We start from the raw sequence: 20,877 nt of genomic DNA, 5'->3' as shown, positions 1-20,877 counted from the left end.
TGTAGATCGAGAATAGTAGAGGTCCAAGGACAGAACCTTGGGGGACCCCATTGGTAAGAGGAGTTGGAGAGGAGAAAGTGGAGTTGTAAGTGACACTGAAGGTGCGGTGAGATAGGTAAGATTCTAACCAACTGAGAGAGAAGCCATGGAGACCAAGTAAATTTAGTTTCTGTGGAGTGCTGTGGGTGAAATCCAGACTGAAGAGGATCAAGAAGGTTATTCTTAATGAGGTGGTCGCTCAGTCGGTTGTAGACTAACGTGCAAGGAGTGTGGAGGCAAAAGGGAGTAATGAGATCGGTCTTAGGTTGTTAAGATTGGTGGGGTCCAGTGAGGCCTTTTTTGGAATGGGAGTGACTAGCGCATGTTTTAGAGAGTTGGGGAAGATTCCAGTAGAGAGTGAGAGGTTGAAGGTTTGAGTTAAAGAGTGTAGGATAGAGCCAGAAAGGTAACCGTAGTATTTGAGAAAGAACAGGGTCCAGGGGGCAGGAGGTTAGGTGGGCATTATAAAAAAGCATGGCTACGTTTTTTGAGGCTTCTGGTATTGTCTGTCTGCCAGGGTTGTAGCAGTCGGGCCTGCTTCTGTGTGTAGTGAAGGGCCAAGGTATCCAGGGTGGATGACAGTGAACTGTTGTAGACAGAAGTGGCCAGATTGGGACAGGACAAGGATGAGGAGATTTTGTCATAGAGACAATCTGTAGCAGAAAAAAAGAAGAGAGGGGTTAAGATGGCGAAGAGAATATGAGGTCAAGGCAGTTGACATCAGAGTGAGTAGAAGCATGTGTCCATTGTTTTAGGTCAAAAGAGGAGGTTAGGCTCAGCAGTTTAGAAGTAGCGGGAGTGTTAAGATTAACAGGGATGTTGAAGTCACCAAGAATGATTGTTGGAATTTCAGAAGAGAGAAAGTAGGGTAGCCAGGCAGAGAAGTCGTCAAGAAAGCTTGATAACGGTCCAGGAGGCAGATAGATCACAGCAATTCTAAACAAAACTGGAGAAAATAGAGGAATACAGTGAGTTTCAAAAGAGGAGAGGGACATCACCCCATAAATTTAAAATATAAAAGCCAAATTTAGTTTCTTATCTAGTTGTGCTCCAGCTCGAAGTTGATTAAAGAATCGAGCCAGGTAAGGAGAGAGTAGTGAGGCAAAATGCTTGTAATACGGGACTGAAAAGCCATCAGGGCCAGGGGCAGAGTTATTTTTGAGGTCTTTAATGATCTGGGAGACTACCTCCACCGAGATAGGGGCCTCTAAGCTATCACTGTGATGATCCCGGATCTTTGGGATCTTTAGTGGGTCCAGGAAGGAGTCGATCAAGCTGGGCAAGGATTCCTTCTCTTCTTTACTGTATAATGTACGATAGAAATAATGAAAAGCTTCCATGATTTTCTGAGGGTTTTGTGAGAGGGTTCCGTTGCGCAATTTTATTTTAGGTAGGGTATGGGGTCTAATTTTAGGAGTCAGCCTATGCGCCAACACAGAACCCAACTTATCTTTTGATGCTAAAACCTCCCACCCTCCCAGCGTAAACTCTTTTCGGCTACGGCAGTGAGAGACAAATTTAGGTCTTGCATTTATGTTGTTTGCTTAAAGGTGAGAACTCCCTCTCCAGCCTGTCAATATCTAGTTTGTAGGCTCTACATAACCTAGAGGTTATTTGGATCAGTTTACCCCTAATAGAGGTTTTATGTGCTGCCCACAGAGTGATAGGGGAGATGTTATCGACATCATTAAATAGGAAATATTCCTGGATGTTTTTTTTCCGATTTCGCTAACATGAGTGGAATTGCTGAGGATTGAATCGTTCAGTCTCCAGTTAAATCCTCGTTGCCATGTTGTTGGTTTGTTTATGATTGAGAGGAGGAAGGAGTGGTCCAATCAGGCAGAGTCTTTAATGATTGCTTTGTGTACTAGTGGGATGTCATTTTGTAGAATAAAAAAGTGATCTATTCTCGCAAAAGTATTGTGAGGGTTTGATTAGTGTGTATAATCCCGTACCCTTCCCGTACCCTCAGGTTCATTTCCCTCCAGACATCGACTAACCCCTGGTGGTAAATTTGTCTGGTTACATTGAGGCTTTGCCTGGTGGGACGAATACTGTCCTTACGAGTTTATCTATCCCTGCGTCTAATGCAATATTAAAGTCTCCGCCATAGATGACCAGGCCTTCAAGAAGTTGGGATAGAGTGTGAAAGAGAGACTTAAAAAAATTTGATTGGCCCCTATTTGGTGCATAGTATGAGATGAGAGAATAGAGCTGATTATTAATGAGACCCTTCACAAGTATGAACCTACCATCTGAGTCTTTAAATTCGGACACCAGCGAGAACTGGGATTTGCGGGAGAAAAACAAGCATACTCCTTTAGCCTTATTGTCAGAATTTTCTAGATAGAATGTGGGAAATTTGGGGTATATAAAGGACGGGGTATGAGATTTTGGGAAGTGTGTTTCCTGAAGAAACAATATGTCCATTTTTTGGTCATGGTAGTGTTGGAAGATTTTCCGGCGTTTAATAAGAGAGTTAATTCCCTTTACATTGTGTGAGGCAAAGCACAGGGCGGGTGTATGAGCGGTAGGATCAGCCATGGAGCAGCTTATGAGGAAATGCCAATGACCCCCAACCACCTACCTTCCCTTCGAAGGATGGTCCAGGGGCGAGAGATGCGATTGAGTCTGTCAGAGCATAGTCCAGGATCCTGCAGATGAGCGAGACCACACACATCACTGAAACAAAAGAAGAATTAGCAAAGGGCAGAAAAAGCAGTAAATTCCAGGGGAACCAGCTGGGGGGATCCTGACTAGGAGCGAGAACAGTCTGCAGCTCCGAGTACAGGGGGAGGAGCATGAGTGCCGCTCCGAGTGCCACTCCGTACGTGGCACTCCCTAAAATATAGTTAACATTCAAATTTCAACAAACTAGGGTACAATTTCCATAACAACTGTATCATGAAAACCCTTAATGAAGGATAAACTAGGGTAGTGATAAAAAAAGTTGGGAATATAGGAAGGGAGGACAAGGTACCATAAATTCGGTGATGATCCCTCCGAAGGGGTTAGCGGGGATCTTACAACCTGTGGGTGAGGGATGGTGAAAACTAAGAGAACTCCCTAGTAAACAGAGTGAGTGACCTAGTGGTCAATTTACTGCCCTATTATTGTTGGGGGGGGAGACATGAATGTCCCTTAGGTATGCGTAAGTACAGCACACAAAATCCAGGGAGAGTCAAGTCACCAAGAGACAAACACTCCTCTAATGTCCGGAGCTCCAAGACAACATAGAGTGCATGTCACACCCAATTGAGTGGCCCTGCGGGTAGAGCCAGGAAACTAGGGATATCCTGAGGGAGTTCTTGTATAGGGCATACGAGAGGCCATTAAGGAGTTCAGGATGACCAGGCGGCAGTTTATCTGTGATCAAAGGTGAATGAGATAGGCCCGCTCAACAGGGTAAACAAGAGTTCCACGGGAGTAGTCAGTTGAGGAGTCCAGGTGGGCAATATTGCTGAAGGGGCCAGATGGCCCCGGGCCCAAGAAAGGGATGAACAGGAGTAGAATATAGCAGTTCTCCAGTTCAGGTGGTTATTCCTTCCTTGGCTTTCTTATGTTTCGGTTTCTGCCACATGGAGGTGAGTGGGCTAGATGGAGGAGGTCGTTTGGTCAGGCTGGAGGAAGAGCACTGCATCGGAGAAGGTGGACCAGTGAGAAGTAAGCCCAGTTTCCGCAGGAGTACTCCTTCCGTGAATGTTGAAAATCTGAATGGCTTACCCTTAAATTCAAACTTCAGGCTTAAGAGGAAAAGCCACCAATATATGATATTCTTCTGCGTCAGGACCGTCAGAAGGGGCTTGAGTGCTCGCCTTTTCTGGATGGTGAAGGGGGAGATATCAGCGTAAATTTGTACTGAATGTCCCATAAGCTGAATTTGTGGGGTGTTGCGAGCTCTCCTCATGACTTCTTCTTTAACACTGTAGTAGTGTGGTTTGAGTACAATGTTATGTGGTAGTCCATCAGAACGGGGGGGACCCAGGGCCCTATGAGCCCGATCAAGTTCCAGTTTGTGGGCTCGGATGTCTGGGATGAGGTGTTTAATGAGAGATTGGACCGCTTCTGGTATATCTGTGCTGGTCTCTGGTAGTCCTCTGGTCCTTCTCGACCTATTTTCCAGGACGTCGATTTTGGCCATGGCCCCCTCTAACTGATCCTGCAATTCCTGGAAGCGATCAGTGTTTTGGTTAACTCGATCAATTGTGGCATCCACTTTAGTTTCAATATGAGAGCCCAGAAGATGCAAATCAGATTTATTGTCTGAGGTAATCCTGGCAGCAGTCTGGGCAAGGCCCTTGTCCAGCATTTCTGTGAATTTTGTGAACAGCAGGGAGATGTTATGTTGCTGTGAGGTGAGCTAACCCACATCCTGGAAGTTCATATCAGGCCTCGGTGAGGCTGCGGCTGAGGGTGACATGAGCATGTTGTCCAGGGCCTGGCTCAGGAGGGACTCTGTGGTGGCTGGTGATGTCCGGCCCCCAATTGATGGGAACACAGGGGCCCCTCCACATACCTCCTCATGTGGTGCGACCCGCCCAGGGAGATGAGACTGGGATCCCTGTGTGAGTCGCCTCATGTGGCAGCCATTCCACGGCCATCTTAGATTCCATTAGATTCCTCAGCCGTCCCAGACAGTGCTGAGAATTACGCCCATAAGTCCATTTTCGCTGACCCCCCCGGGTATACAGCTATTCCCTTGGGTAGCTTGGGTGTTCCGAGTCCGGTGTGGCGTACGTGGGGTGTTTGTACCCGCTGCTGGGAGCGCCGAAAGTATGGAGCGGGATGGAGCTCTGTGATTAGGCGTCCATGTCACAGAACACTGCGCATGCGCCTCCTCAATAAGGACATTTAAAAAAATGAATCAGTTGCAGTGCAGTTAAAGGTGGAATTTGTAGGTAGCATAGATTACCTGTGGAGGGATAGAGAAGAGTTTTTTTTTTAGATTGTGCTGAGCCGAAGTGTAATACTTAATACTTATTCCAATATGAATACTTTATCCAATCCCTGCCTGTGCAAACCCCTGGCTGTGGAGCGAAGAATTGGCCCAGATGGGAAGTGGTTAAGGAAATTCACCCTATTTGTCCTATATACCATTATCATTGAAAGTGAAAGTAAAAAAAATATGACTCAATTTCCCCATTTACACACCTGATGTGGATGGAAGGCTCCTCTCTGCTGAGCTTTTGTTTTCTGACAGCAGGGAGACTTCCGCACCATTAGAATACACTGATTAGCATTGCAGTTTATGGGCCATCAGTACTAATCAATTTTCATATACAGCAGTAGTCTCCAAACTGTGGCCCAGGAGCCTGATGTGGCCCTTTCCATGCTTTTATCCAGCCCTTGGGGCACTATTTCATCCACTGATCCAACAGTGGGTCATAATTCCCCCCCCCCCCCAATGAGACCAATTCCTCCCAATGCCACCAGTAACAGGATACAGAAGAAAAAGGTAAATACTTGCCTCACATCCCTACATTATACAACATGCAATAAAGGGAAATATTGGGATTTTAAAGGTGCAAACAGGGTGACACAATATTTTTTATATTAAATTTTCACATTTTATTTTGAAAAATTAATAAAAACATGGTTGTAAAAAGAGTTTACATGCAATGTACTGGAACAATCTTTAAATAGTTCAACCGAAGGATTGATTTCTCAACATGTTTCACCACACATCGTGGCTTCTTCAGGAGGGTAGTAGCTATCAGGCACTAAGAGAACAATACGGTAAGTTACAAAATATGCAAAGAAGACAAAAGACTATCAATACAAGGCAAAAAAATATAATACCACACATCCAAGCTGCCAATTCGACAATTAAGCCAAATAAAGGATCTGTTTACCTTGTAAAAATTGGGATAACGAATTGAATGGAAACTCAAGTAGTTAAGCTATTTAGATCAAGAAGCAAACCCATCCGGAGGATCAATTGGTGACCACAGAGGGTAGATAAAATCGTGTTTTTAACTGATGGAAGAAGTCCTGAAATGTGAGTGGAGAAAGGAATGCAATGATCTTTAATTTGCATCTTTTAATTCTTTATTGTTGCTATATTTATCTTTGATCTTTTTATTGGTTTTTCTTTTTCTTATTACAAAAAAAAAAAAAAATATATATACTATAAAAATATATAAAATGTGTACATGTAATAAAGGAAACAAAGAGTCCAGGTTCAACAAGCTGCTTAAGTTTGTGTTCCTTTCAAGGCAAAACCCCAAAGAAAAAGGGGGGAGGAAAAGGACCAGCGACAAAGCCTAGAAACAACAGCAGTGATTCAGTCAGGGGACCCACAATAAAAGCAGGGGTTTCCTCAGAAGTTGGTCTATAATATCCTCAAAGCAGTAAGAAATACCTGGATCAACTGGTAAATAAGAAAAATGACATCCTCCTCCTCTCAGGCTGGATCTCTGTTGAACCACCACCAGAGTGTTTAAATACCCTCCCCCTCTCCAAATTTGGCGCCAAAAAAGGCTCCAAAATCTAGGGGAGGGGCGGACGCTGCATGGGCATCTACCAATAGGCAGCCAGACCGGAAGTAACACCCTCAGTCAAGTCAGAAAGAGAAGTTCCTCAATTAAATCAATCTAATCAAAGGTGCTGGGCACACAGGAAGTGACACTAGAGGGCGCACAGGAAGTGACCTGACAACACCTCTAGGACTGTCAGCAATGATGTAAATGCTCAAAAGGCACAACAATAATAAGTGTAACTTTGAAAAAAAGAAAGTACAACCAGAAAAGATGGAAAAAGTGGCTGCAACCATTTGTGTGAAGATAGTTCCCACAAAGGTTATGGAAAGATGCAATTGGCGCCCTCCAGTGGAAACAAATTTACCACTGGAAATGGCGCCCTGGGCGTCCGTATGATCATCTAATCCTTGTGAGTGCTTCCTTAGTTAAAAAAACTTGATTCTCAATTTAGGAACTCATAGGGAAAAGAGGAGAAGAAGAAGGAGAGGGAAAAAAAAAAAAAAAAATATATATATATATATATATATATATATATATATATATATATATATATATATATATATATATATATATATATATTTTTTTTTTTTTTTCCTTCCATTCCTCCCCCTCCCTCCTCCCTCCCCCTGTTATTTCCTCTCCCTTTATACTTCTGTTTGTGTGTTGAAAGGTAATTAATGAATACAAAATCAAAATATCAATAGAGGTCAACAAGTGACCAATTTTAGGAGCAACTGAGAACATAGCTCTATACATCCCTATTGGAAAGGCCTAAAGCTAATGGATTCGTTAAGCCCTGGGGGCGAGGTGGCAGCCAAAGAATGGATCCACCTCGTCTCCTTCTGCAAGAGAATTCTATCCACATCTCCCCCCCTCTCATCAGTGGGCAGGAATTCCAGGGCAAAAAATTTCATTTTCGTTAGATCAAATGAGTGGTATAGACCCATACGTTGACTGATGGCTGTTTCCATCTTTTTCTTTTGGACAAGGGACACATGGTCCCTAATCCTTTGGAAAAAGTAAAAAGTACCTCTTTGTTTTCCCTATGTAAAAGGACTTACACATGCATCTCATGTAATAGACCACGCCAAGAAGCCACGATGTGTGGTGAAACATGGTGAGAAATCAGTCCTTCGGTTGCACTATTTAAAGATTGTTCCAGTACATTGCATGTAAACTCTTTTTACAACCATGTTTTTATTAATTTTTCAAAATAAAATGTGAAAATTTTAAGTAATGGGGTACAGTTCTTTCCAATGATGCCAACGATGGAGCACAGCTCCTCCCACTGACACCAACGATGAGGTACAACTCCTCCCACTGACACCAATGATGGGGTACAACTCCTCCCACTGACACCACCGATCGGGTACAACTCCTCCCACTGACACCAATGATGGGGTACAACTCCTCCCACTGACACCAACGATGGGGGACAACTCCTCCCACTGACACCAACGATGGGCGACAACTCCACCCACTGACACCAATGATGGGGTACAACTCCTCCCACTGACACCAACGATGGGGCACAATTCCCTCCAATAATATCAACAATTGGACCCAATTACACCAATGATGGGGGACATGCTCATTAGAACCTTCAATGTTGCAGACATTTTTCTGTACCCTTCCCCAGATCTGTGCCTCGATACAATCCTGTCTCGAAGGTCTACAGACAATTCCTTGGACTTCATGGCTTGGCTTGTGCTCTGACATGCACTGTTAACTTTGGGACCTTATATAGACAGGTGTGTCGCTATCCAAATCATGTCCAATCTATTGAATTTACCACAGGTGGACTCCAATCAAGTTGTAGAAACATCTCAAGGATGATCAGTAGAAACCGGATGCACCTGAGCTGAATTTTGGGTGTCATGGCAAAGGCTGTGAATACTCATGTACATGGGATTTTTAAAAATTTTTAATAAATGTGCAAAGATTTCAAACAAACTTCTTTCACATTGCCATTATGGGGTGTTGTTTGTATAATTTTGAGGAAAATAATGAATTTAATTCATTTTGGAATGAGGCTGTAACATAACAAAATGTGGAGAAAGTGAAGTGCTGTGAATACTTTCCGGATGCACTGTATAGCAACAAATATGAAAAAAAAACCTGGTGGTGAATGGATATTACCAAAAGAAAGAAAAACAAAAGAGAGAGGGCGCACCGGCCTAGTGCATTATCCTTAAAAAAGTTTATTAAAATGAACACAAAAAACTACTACCCACAAAGGTAGATGAAAATCACGCTAGAACGATCTTTTTGGTTAGTGGTGATCAATCCACTGATGGCAGTCTCCAGATCCTACGGGGAAGACGTGCAGATCGCTGCTTGTTGACGCGTTTCGAAGGTGGCTACCTTTGAAACGCGTCAGCCGGCAGCGATCTGCACGTCTTCCCCGTAGGATCTGGAGACTGCCATCAGTGGATTGATCACCACTAATCACCACTAACGTTTTCGTTAACTTTCCCTGTTACCATGATATAGCAGCCTTCTTTATCTTTTATTACAGTAGTGGGGGTGAAAACGAATGAGATTTTTAATATCTGAGTTAACCTTTGATATGTTTTGGAAAGTAGTGAAAGTTATTTCGCATTTGATACAAATTTAAAGCATTTCCAACTGTGACTGCGTTTATATCGGCAGATTATACCAAGGAGCGTACTTATATTTACGTTTTCAATGACTGTATTCCCCCGCAACAATGTAATATGATTGGAAGTTTCAGCTCTGGGCAGGAAACAACTTGGACAGCTACCGCCTGTTGTGACACCGACTTTTGCACCCCTGATGTACCTGCAAGTAAGCGTCTAGAATAATTGGTGATTTTTTTGTAAAAACTTGGGAGAGTAACATGGAGGGTCTCTGTTTTATTTTTTTTCTATTAACCCTAAAGTGGGAGTAAACTCCCAAGGAACATTTTCACCTATAGATAAAGCCTAAAGAGTAAGGCTTACCTATAGGTACAGTAAAAATCTCCTAAACTGTTGAAGAGAAGGCCTGGCTCATGCACTGTTTAGGAGATAAACTATATTACCAAAAGTATTGGGACGCCTGCCTTTACACGAACATGAACTTTAATGGCATCCCAGTCTTAGTCTGTAGGGTTCAATATTGAGTTGGTCCTCACTTTGCAGCTATAACAGCTTCAACTCTTCTGGGAAGGCTGTCCACAAGGTTTAGGCGTGTGTCTATGGGAATGTTTGACCATTCTTTCAGAAGCATATTTGTGAGGTCAGGCAATGATGTGGACAAGAAGGCCTAGCTTGCAGTCTCTGGTGTAATCCATCACAAAGGTGTTCTATTGAATTGAGGTCATGTACAGTCAAGTTCCTCCACCCCAAACTCGCTAATCCATGTCTTTATGAACTTTGCCTTGTGCACCGGTGCGCGGATTGGCCAAGTCCAATCCCTGAAAAACAACCCCACACCATAATCCCCCCTCCACCAAATGATTTGGACCAGTGCACAAAGCAAAGTTCTTAAAGACATGGATGAGCGAGTTTGGGTGGAGGAACTTGACCTGACCTCAACCCGATAGAACACCTTTGGGATATATTAGAGCAGAGACTGCGGGCCAGGCCTTCTCATCCAACATCAGTGCCTGACCTCACAAATACGCTTCTGGAAGAATGGTCAAACATTCCCATAGACACACTCCTAAACCTTGTGGACAGCCTTCCCAGAGGAGTTGAAGCTGTTAAAGCTGCAAAGGGTGGGCCAACTCAGTTTTGAACCCTACGGACTAAGACTGGGATGCCATTAAAGTTCATGTGAGTGTAAAGGCAGGTGTCCCAATACTTTTGTTAATACAGTGCATTTACTTTTGGGACCACCGGTGACGCCATTAGAAACTGCGTTCTGAAGGAACAGCATACCGCGCCGTTCCTTCAGAGTCTTGTGCCATGAATAGCAGCTCCCTTGCACATGCGCGGGAGTGACGTCATCACAGCTTGTTCAATCAAAGGACCAGAGCCCGTCAACACGGAAGGAAGACCAGGTGAAGGTGGAAGCCCTGTCAGCAGTAGGGTTGCCACTTCATCCCTTTAAACCTGAACACAGTAATTACACAGGTTCTGAGGCTAATCTAATGCAGATAAGGCACCAAGTGAGTTTAATTACCACCATGTCAGGTCACTTAAGGCTAGGTGACAGATGCACTCTGTAGGAGTCAGAAGTGCAGCACTAGGTAGTGGACCCTAGGACTGACTGCTGCGGATTGAACCCTGGGAGGTTCAGGAAGCAGGTCTACTGGATCACTGACACAGATCCCACTGGGAGCTAGAGCATAGATTCCCCAGGGCGCGGAGTCTAAGAGCCAGCAGGTGTTCACCAGAGCCTCTAGTTGTGAGGATGGACTGCGCTGCAGTCTGGCTCCAGGTCGTGGCCCCCAGGGTCTCACAGCTCACGGTAGACTACAGGAGAAGAGGAAGGAGGCAGCAGGCTGGAACAACAAGGAAAGTAAGGGACAAGCCAAGGTCGGGGCCACAAGCAGACAAGGACAACAGAGTTCACGCAAAGGTTCAGGGTCACAGGCAAACAGGGATGGTCGGGGACACGCCAAAGGTCAGGGTCACGAGCAGACAGGAATGGTTAAGAACAGGCCAAGGTCGGTAACTGGAATCAGACGTAGGAAACACAGCAAGGACCCACGAAAGCTAACGCACAATGGTTGATCAGCACTGCTGGCTTGCAGTGCACAGGTTAATATAGGGTTCCCTGATAGGGCCTGGGGTGGGGCCATGCTTAGAGGAGAGGTTATAAAACCAGCCAGGTTTAAGGGGCTGGCCTCTTAGTCTGAACACATGAGGAGCAGGTAAGCTGACAGAGAAAGATTACTGCATAACCATGACACACCATAAAGCAGAGTTCCACCCAAAAATGTAACTTCCACTTTTTGGAATCGTCCCCCACTCCGGTGTCACATTCGGCACCTTTCAGGGGGGAGGAGGGAGCAGATACCTGTTTAATACAGGTATTTGCTCCCACTTCCTGGCATAGATCATCGCGGTGATCGCCTTGACCTACACCACATCTGGCACCTACTCTGTCCCCCCTGCTGTCTTCTGGGAGACACACAGGTCCCAGAAGACAGCAGGGATCAGTGAGATTGTGCAGCGCGACTCGTGCATGCCCAGTACGGAACCAGGAAGTGAAGCCGCAAGGCTGATTCCCTTACCGAAGATGGCGGCGCCTCCACCCGAGAGCCGAGGGACAAATCGGCTTCGGGACCCGACATCGCGGGCACCCTGGACAGATAAGTGTCCATGTATTAAAGGTCAGCAGATGCAGTATTTGTAGCTGCTGACTTTTAATATTTTTTTTTTCGGTGGAACACCGCTTTAATCAGCCTTAGAACCTGTGTAATTAATATTTGTTCGGTTTTAAAGGCATGAGGTGGCAACCCTAGTTGGCGGAGACAGCCTGCTGCTGGAGGGCTTTGTTCTAAGGTAAGTTCCACATTTGTACGCGATGTATACTAGCACATTATAACCTTTCCTTGCAGCTTTTAAAAAAAACTGTGGTTTGCTTTAATCCTAATCCTAATTAGTATCAAAAAAGCACACAACCAGCAGGACTAATCCCCATATGTTGTCTAAGATGTTTATGTTCGACTCGAGCATCAGCTGTTCGTTTGTTCATAGAACAAACGAACATATGGGGCACTCGCGGCATCGCAGTGCGGCATCGCAGTGCCTTGACGGCTGCTGATTGGCCAAAGCATGCACCTGACCTGCATGCTTTGGCCAATCACAGCGCAATGTGCTGTGAGAGCCATGATTGGCCAAAGGCAGGGTGCCTTTGGCCAATCATGGTTCAGAGGCTAAGTCCACGCCCCACACTATATAAGGCTGCTGCTTACACGGCAGCTGTATATAGGGAATAAATAGAGATTAGGCAGGTAGTTAGTATATATTCCAGTGAGTGTAGTATATATAATACAGTTCAGAGTATATAGTGCAGTGAGTGTAGTGTGTATATATATATATATATATATATATATATATATATATATTACATACATATGTATAGTCCATGTAGTATATACAATACAGTGCAGAGTATATAGTGCAGTCCGTGTAGTATATATAATACAGTTCAGAGTGTATAGTACAATCTGTGTAGTATATATTATACAGTTAAGAATACATAGTGCAATCCGGGTAGTATATATAATACAGTTCAGAGTATATAGTGCAGTCCATGTAGTGTATATAATACAGTGCAGATTATATAGTGCAGTCCATGTAGTATATATACACTACAATTCAGAGTATATAGTGCAGTCAGTGTAGTATAGACTGTATAATACAGTGCAGAGTATGTAGTGCAATCAGTATAGTATATATAATACATTGCAGAGTATATAGTGCAGTCAATGTAGTATATATAATACAGTGCAGGGTATATAGTGCAGTGCAGAGTATATCATACAGTGTATTGCAGTGGTTAAGGGGAACCTTATGACAGAATTAAGAAAAAAAATGGTGTGGGGTCCCCTTAAAATCCATACCAGGCCCTTTGGGTCTGGTATAGATTTTAAGGGGAACGCCACGGCAATTTTTTTTTTTTAAAACAGCGTGGAGTCGCCCCTCCCCCCAAATCCATATAAGGCCCTTTGGGTCTGGCGTTGATTTTAACGGGAACTCCGTGCCAAAAATAAAAAATAAAATTGCTGTGGGGTCCCCCCTAAATCCATACCAGACCCTTATCCGAGCATGCCCTCAACATGTGAAGGGTTCTTTGGGGTGCCCCCCAAAGCACCTTGTCCCAATGTTGATGGGGACAAGGGCCTCTTTCCGACAACCCTGGCCGGTGGTTGCGGTCCAGCTCTGACCAATATAACTATGAATATACTATACCTCTGGGATTCCTCCAGAAGCTGGAAATTACTGTAGTAAGGACTTCTATACCAGTGATCTCCACTTGCCTTTAGGTCCTGTGCCAAGTGGTTGCTGTGCTGCATTCTGGGGGGGAGGTAAGGTCACCATCTCCACCTTGTCCAATCAGAGAACATTTACATTCGTTGAGAAAATAGAAAGTTCTGAATTGTGCCTTTACTGAGCATTGATATGGTATATGCATAGTTACATTGGTCCAAGCTGTACCAATGTAAAAGTAGCCAAACTTGAAATTCTTCTTTAAAATTGGTTGAATTACATGGACTTGTATCTTTTTTCAACCTAACTATGCAACTATATAAAATATAAATAACCCTTAATGGAACTCTTTAACCACCTAATAATAAAAATGCCATAAATTAATAACCTATTTTGTAGGCATTATAACCTTTGCACAAACCAATCAATATACGCTTATTGCAATTTTTTTTTACCAAAAACATGTAGAAGAATACATATCGGCCTAAACTGAGGAAGACATTTTTTTTTTTACATTGGGAAATTTATTATAGCAAAAAGTAAAAAATATTGTGTTTTTTTTTCAAAATTGTCGCTTTTTTTGTTTGTGGCGCAAAAAATAAAAACTGCAGAGGTGATCAAATACCACCATAAGAAAGCTCTATTTGTGGGGGAAAAAAAATGTTTACATTTTCATATGGGTACAGTGTTGCATGACCGCGCAATTGTCATTCAAAATGCTACAGCACTGAAAACTGAAAATTGGCCTGGGCAGGAAGGGGGTGAAAATGCCATGTATTGAAGTGGTATATATACACACACACACATATATATATATATAATGTTTTGGGGTTCTAAGTAATTTTATGACAAAATATATATGTATATACTGTATAATGTTTGGGGGGTCCTAAGTAAAGTAATTTTAAAAATAAACAGACTCTCAGAAGTTGGTGTGAAGAATTGCCATCATCCCTAAATAATGCAGAAGGAACCTCATATAAATGGGATTTTAAGGTCAAAATTACTTACAGAAAATTATGCTAAACAATATAAATTTTATTTTACAAAAAAGGTTAAAAACAATTTTATACAAGAAACATGTGTATGAACAACACAATTTGTAGTGTATTACAGTAATGACAAAAAAATCAAGTCCAACGCGTTTCGGAATAGTTAATTTATGCAATCTTCTTCAGGGATAATTTTTGCCATTTCTGAAAGGTACAAAATATGATATAAGTATACATATATCTCATAACATGCATATGAAGCCTGTGCTGAAGTACATAAAAAACTTACAAAAATAGTTTGACATGAAAGTTTCCAATGGTTCATCGGACATCCACCCAATCTGTATAGGCCTTTAGTCATGCAAAAGAACCCCCAAATATTAAAATCCAAAAAGAGGCGCCAAATTGGAAAGGCAGAGAACCGCTTTAACAAGGTTGCAAATGGCAGTAGTGTGGAAATCTAGGAGAGGAACACATAGCACATGCTACAAAAAAAAACAAAAACCTTACATGGAATTTTGTAAGTTGAGACGTTCCAACCACGAAATATATGATGGAAATTATTTCAAAAGAGGGGCAAAATTCAAGCCACTCAAGATTGATTTGGCAGGGAGTACCAACCCTGAAAGATGATGGAAAAGGAAAATAGAAGGGTTGTCTAAAAGCTAGATAATATGCAAAAATAATCAGAAAAAAACATAACGTTCAATAAATAAGATGATGGCTAAAAAATCACTCAAATAGGGAGATCCCCCATAAACACAGGGGGCACCCCTCCATGAGTGAAAGCCACAATCTCAAACAATCAAAAAGGAAAGTAAAATCAAATTATTCATGAATATATAAAAATATAAAAAATGGTCCAGCTTACTAAAATGTGCTGTGTGTCTCTCCCACACCTGAACCTAAAGGCAGTCCAGGATCCACAGAAGCAGCCCAAAAGAGAGGGGATTGCCCCTCTGATATTGAAAATAAGAGCAAGATGGTGTGTTGCTCCTCAGACAAGGTGTCGTCGGATGAGGATGGCGCCTCTGGGGTTCCCGGCGTTCTCCTTTTATGGCCCGTGCTTGTTCGCCGCCAGGACCTCCCAGAGTGTTGAGAGACGATGCTGCATCAGATGACAGCGGTGACGTCATTCTCTGAGCGCCGCTTGTACGGAGGCGGCGTGTATCAAAGGCAAGACGCAGGGGGAGCAGGGCCGGCAGCATCCGGCCACGCCTACCCCCTTGCAATCCATAGCCTGAAAAACCATCATTGCTGACAGCACCACAACGGGACGTCCCATACTAAGTCAGGAGGGAGCGATCAACATCAGCCCCATCTCCCTATAGCATAAGACACACCAAGAGGGGCGACAGTCACTGACAATATGATTCCTGCCAAAGTACAGGGCAGAAATCCCAAAGTTGTATTATGAAAAATACCAAAATAAAATGAAAAAAGGATAGTATTATCTAAAAAATAAAATACTATTTACTGGACTGGGTGGATATGATGGAGAAAACCTATACCACAGTCCAAAGCCGGGGCATCAGAAGAAAGACCCAAAAGGGAATAGTCTTCCGAAAGGAGAAACTAACTACCCCCGACACATGGAATATCCTCCCATAGCTGTTTGAGCAGTGCCAAGGGCACCCGAGACCACAGCATGGGAGGAGAGAAGGCCCCCAACAAGTTTGTGGGGGCCTACCTGTGCCGGATGCATGATAATGGCCACAGAGAAGGGTGGATGAAACCAGAAAACGCATGGGAAATCAATTTCATCATAAATAAAAGTAAATGCAATAAGTGAAAAAAAGAAAAAATAATATTCAAATACTGAAACAACTAGAGCACAAATCACAATCAAATTTCAAAATAGAGGGCATCCATGGCCCAAAAAGGATATGTCATTCAAATCATGTAATTTCAAAGAACATACTACCTCAATAGATGTCGTCATTTCAACCAATCTCCTGCTGGGGAAAAAAAAGTGGGAGAGAACAAAATGTGAAAAAGGGAGAAAAAGAAAAATAAGGAAGGAATAAAAGAAGAATCTGACAAGTTATATTTTGAATCTGTTTTTCCGGAACTGAAACCATCTAAGAAAGGTCTAAAGCTCTCCGCCTCATTGAGGCCTGGTGGGGTGGTGGCATCCAAGTATCTGATCCACCGCGTTTCACGTTGCAAGAGAGTTTTATTCTAATCCCCACCTCTAATGGGGACATGGATACGGTTCAAAACTATAAAGTATATAGATGGCATCCTGTATCCATGTCCCCTGGCTACATGTCTTCCAAGGGGGAGATATAAGTTGCCAATTTGCATGCTGTGTAAATGTTTACTGACACGTTGTCCAAGTTCTTGTAGGGTTTTTCCGACATAGAAAGCCCCGCATTGACATTGTACCAGGTATACCCCCCCAAGTTTTACAATTGGCGAAATGCTTCAATTGGAAGCGTTCACCATTGGGTAATAGAAAAGAGGTTTTCCTACCAATAACTCTGCAAAAAGAGCAAGAACCACAGGGGAAGGTCCCCCAGGTTTTGCAAGGGTCCTGTCTTGAATTCCCCTTGTATTAATTTTGAGTCAATAACTCTGCTAAGCAGAGGCGTCACCAGGGTGTGGCTATTGGGGCTACAGTCCCGAGCCTGGGGCTAATAGCCCCGAGTCTCTGGTCCCAGTCCTAGAATGCAGGGGACAGGGGCGGACTGAGCCGTGGTAGCGCTGGCTCCGGCTCCAGCTCCGCCCCCGCCCCCACGACTCTATTCTCGGTCACTGGTTGCTATAGCCACCTAGCGGCTAGCAACCAGTGACGTCACTGCCCACACTGCCCGGCATTCAAAGCAGAGGAGGATTGCACTTCCTCCGCCTCCGCACTAGTTCTCATGCCATTTCTGGACTGGAGCGGCCCAGTCCTATCCCAGCGCTGTGACAGGAAGAGGAAGAAGGCGGCAAGCACAATTTGGCCGCCGCTGCAGGACCTGGACACAGGTAGGTCAGTCAGTGTGTGTATGGCAGGTACCAGGTCAGTGTGTGTGGGTCAGGTAGGTCAGTTTAGGTCAGTGTGTGTGGGTCAGTGTAGGTCCTTGTGGGTCAGGTAGGTCAGTGTGGGTCAGGTAGGTCAGTGTGGGTCAGGTAGGTCAGTGTGGGTCAGTGTGTGTAGGTCAGGTAGGTCAGTGTACAACAGGTATTTCAGTGTGTGTGGGTCAGGTAGGTCAGTGTGTGTGGGTCAGATAGGTCAGTGTATGTCAGGTAGGTCAGTGTATGTAGGTCACTGTGGGTCAGGTAGGTCAGTGTATGTAGGTCAGTGTATGTCAGGTAGGTCAGTGTATGTCAGGTAAGTCAGTGTATGTCAGGTAAGTCAGTGTGGGTAGGTCAGTGTAAGTCAGTGTGGGTCAGGTAGGTCAGTGTGTGTAGGTGAGTGTGGGTCAGGTAGGTCAGTGTACGTCAGGTATTTCAGTGTGTGTGGGTCAGGTAGGTCAGTGTGTGTGGGTCAGGTAGGTCAGTGTATGTCAGGTAGGTCAGTGTGGGTGGGTCAGTGTATGTGGGTCAGGTAGGTCAGTGTATGTCAGGTCAGTGTGGGTCAGGTATGTCAGGTAAGTCAGTGTATGTCAGGTAGGTCAGTGTGGGTAGGTCAGGTAGGTCAGTGTATGTAGGTCAGTGTGGGTCAGGTAGGTCAGTGTATGTAGGTCAGTGTATGTCAGGTATTTCAGTGTGTGTGGGTCAGGTAGGTCAGTGTGTGTGGGTCAGGTAGGTCAGCGTATGTCAGGTAGGTCAGTGTATGTAGGTCAGTGTGGGTCAGGTAGGTCAGTGTGGGTGGGTCAGTGTATGTAGGTCAGTGTGGGTCAGGTAGGTCATTGTATGTACGTCAGTGTATGTCAGGTAGGTCAGTGTATGTCAGGTAGGTAGGTCAGTGTGTGTATGTCAGGTAGGTCAGTGTGTGTCAGGTAGGTCAGTGTAGGTTAGGTAGGTCAGTGTAGGTAGGTCAGTGTAGGTCCGTGTGGGTCAGGTAGGTCAGTGTATGTCAGTGTAGGTCAGTGTGGGTCAAGTAGGTCAGTGTGGGTCAGGTAGGTCAGTGTGGGTCATGTAGGTCAGTGTATGTCAGGTATTTCAGCGTAGGTGGGTCAGGTAGGTCAGTGTGGGTGGGTCAGTGTATGTCGGTCAGTGTATGTCAGGTAGGTCAGTGTGGGTGGGTCAGGTAGGTCAGTGTACGTCAGTGTAGGTCAGTGTGTGTCAGGTAGGTCAGTGTATGTAGGTCAGTGTGGGTCAGGTAGGTCAGTGTATGTAGGTCAGTGTATGTCAGGTAGGTAGGTCAGTGTGTGTGGGTCAGGTAGGTCAGTGTGTGTCAGGTAGGTTAGTGTATGTCAGGTAGGTCAGTGTGGGTGGGTCAGTGTATGTAGGTCAGTGTGGGTCAGGTAGGTAGGTCAGTGTGTGTATGTCAGGTAGGTCAGTGTATGTAGGTCAGTGTAGGTCAGTGTATGTCAGGTAGGTCAGTGTAGGTCAGTGTGGGTAGGTCAGGTGGGTCAGGTAGGTCAGTGTGTGTGGGTCAGTGTATGTAGGTCAGTGTGGGTCATGTAGGTCAGTGTATGTCAGGTATTTCAGTGGGTGTGGGTCAGATAGGTCAGTGTATGTCAGTGTATGTAGGTCAGTGTGGGTAGGTCAGTGTGGATGGGTCAGTGTATGTAGGTCAGTGTGGGTCAGGTAGGTCAGTGTGGGTGGGTCAGTGTATGTCAGGTAGGTCAGTGTGGGTGGGTCAGTGTATGTCAGGTAGGTCAGTGTATGTAGGTCAGTGTGGGTGGGTCAGGTAGGTCAGTGTAGGTCAGGTGGGTCAGGTAGGTCAGTGTATGTCAGGTAGGTCAGTGTGGGTAGGTCAGGTAGGTTAGTGTGTGTGGGTCAGTGTATGTAGGTCAGTGTATGTCAGGTAGGTCAGTGTATGTAGGTCAGTGTATGTCAGGTAGGTCAGTGTGTGTGTCAGGTAGGTCAGTGTGTGTGTCAGGTAAGTCAGTGTAGGTCAGGTAGGTCAGTGTATTGTCCGTGTGGGTCAGGTAGGTCAGTGTATGTCAGGTAGGTCAGTGTGGGTCAGGTAGGTCAGTGTGTGTCAGTGTATGTAGGTCAGTTTATGTCAGGTAGGTCAGTGTGGGTCAGGTAGGTCAGGTAGGTCAGTGTATGTAGGTCAGTGTATGTAGGTCAGTGTATGTCAGGTAGGTAGGTCAATGTGTGTATGTCAGGTAGGTCAGTGTGTGTGTCAGGTAGGTCAGTGTATGTAGGTCAGTGTGGGTCAGGTAGGTCAGTGTATGTCAGGTAGGTCAGTGTATGTAGGTCAGTGTATGTCAGGTAGGTCAGTGTGGGTCAGGTAGGTCAGTGTGGGTGGGTCAGTGTATGTAGGTCAGTGTGGGTCAGGTAGGTCATTGTATGTACGTCAGTGTATGTCAGGTAGGTCAGTGTATGTCAGGTAGGTAGGTCAGTGTGTGTATGTCAGGTAGGTCAGTGTGTGTCAGGTAGGTCAGTGTAGGTTAGGTAGGTCAGTGTATGTAGGTCAGTGTAGGTCCGTGTGGGTCAGGTAGGTCAGTGTATGTCAGTGTAGGTCAGTGTAGGTCAGTGTGGGTCAGGTAGGTCAGTGTGGGTCAGGTAGGTCAGTGTGGGTCAGGTAGGTCAGTGTGGGTCATGTAGGTCAGTGTATGTCAGGTATTTCAGCGTAGGTGGGTCAGGTAGGTCAGTGTGGGTGGGTCAGTGTATGTCGGTCAGTGTATGTCAGGTAGGTCAGTGTATGTCGGTCAGTGTGGGTGGGTCAGGTAGGTCAGTGTATGTCAGTGTAGGTCAGTGTGTGTCAGGTAGGTCAGTGTATGTAGGTCAGTGTGGGTCAGGTAGGTCAGTGTATGTAGGTCAGTGTATGTCAGGTAGGTAGGTCAGTGTGTGTCAGGTAGGTTAGTGTATGTCAGGTAGGTCAGCGTGGGTGGGTCAGTGTATGTAGGTCAGTGTGGGTCAGGTAGGTAGGTCAGTGTGTGTATGTCAGGTAGGTCAGTGTATGTAGGTCAGTGTATGTCAGGTAGGTCAGTGTAGGTCAGTGTGGGTAGGTCAGGTGGGTCAGTTACAGTAGGTCAGTGTGTGTGGGTCAGTGTATGTAGGTCAGTGTGGGTCATGTAGGTCAGTGTATGTCAGGTATTTCAGTGGGTGTGGGTCAGATAGGTCAGTGTATGTCAGTGTATGTAGGTCAGTGTGGGTAGGTCAGTGTGGATGGGTCAGTGTATGTAGGTCAGTGTGGGTCAGGTAGGTCAGTGTGGGTGGGTCAGTGTATGTCAGGTAGGTCAGTGTGGGTGGGTCAGTGTATGTCAGTGTATGTCAGGTAGGTCAGTGTATGTAGGTCAGTGTGGGTGGGTCAGGTAGGTCAGGTGGGTCAGGTAGGTCAGTGTATGTCAGGTAGGTCAGTGTGGGTAGGTCAGGTAGGTCAGTGTGTGTGGGTCAGTGTATGTAGGTCAGTGTATGTCAGGTAGGTCAGTG

Source organism: Aquarana catesbeiana, linkage group LG10, assembly GCF_042186555.1.
Source record: "Aquarana catesbeiana isolate 2022-GZ linkage group LG10, ASM4218655v1, whole genome shotgun sequence".
In the NCBI taxonomy this organism is placed as follows: domain Eukaryota; kingdom Metazoa; phylum Chordata; class Amphibia; order Anura; family Ranidae; genus Aquarana; species Aquarana catesbeiana.
Note: the sequence above shows the minus strand (reverse complement) of the source record.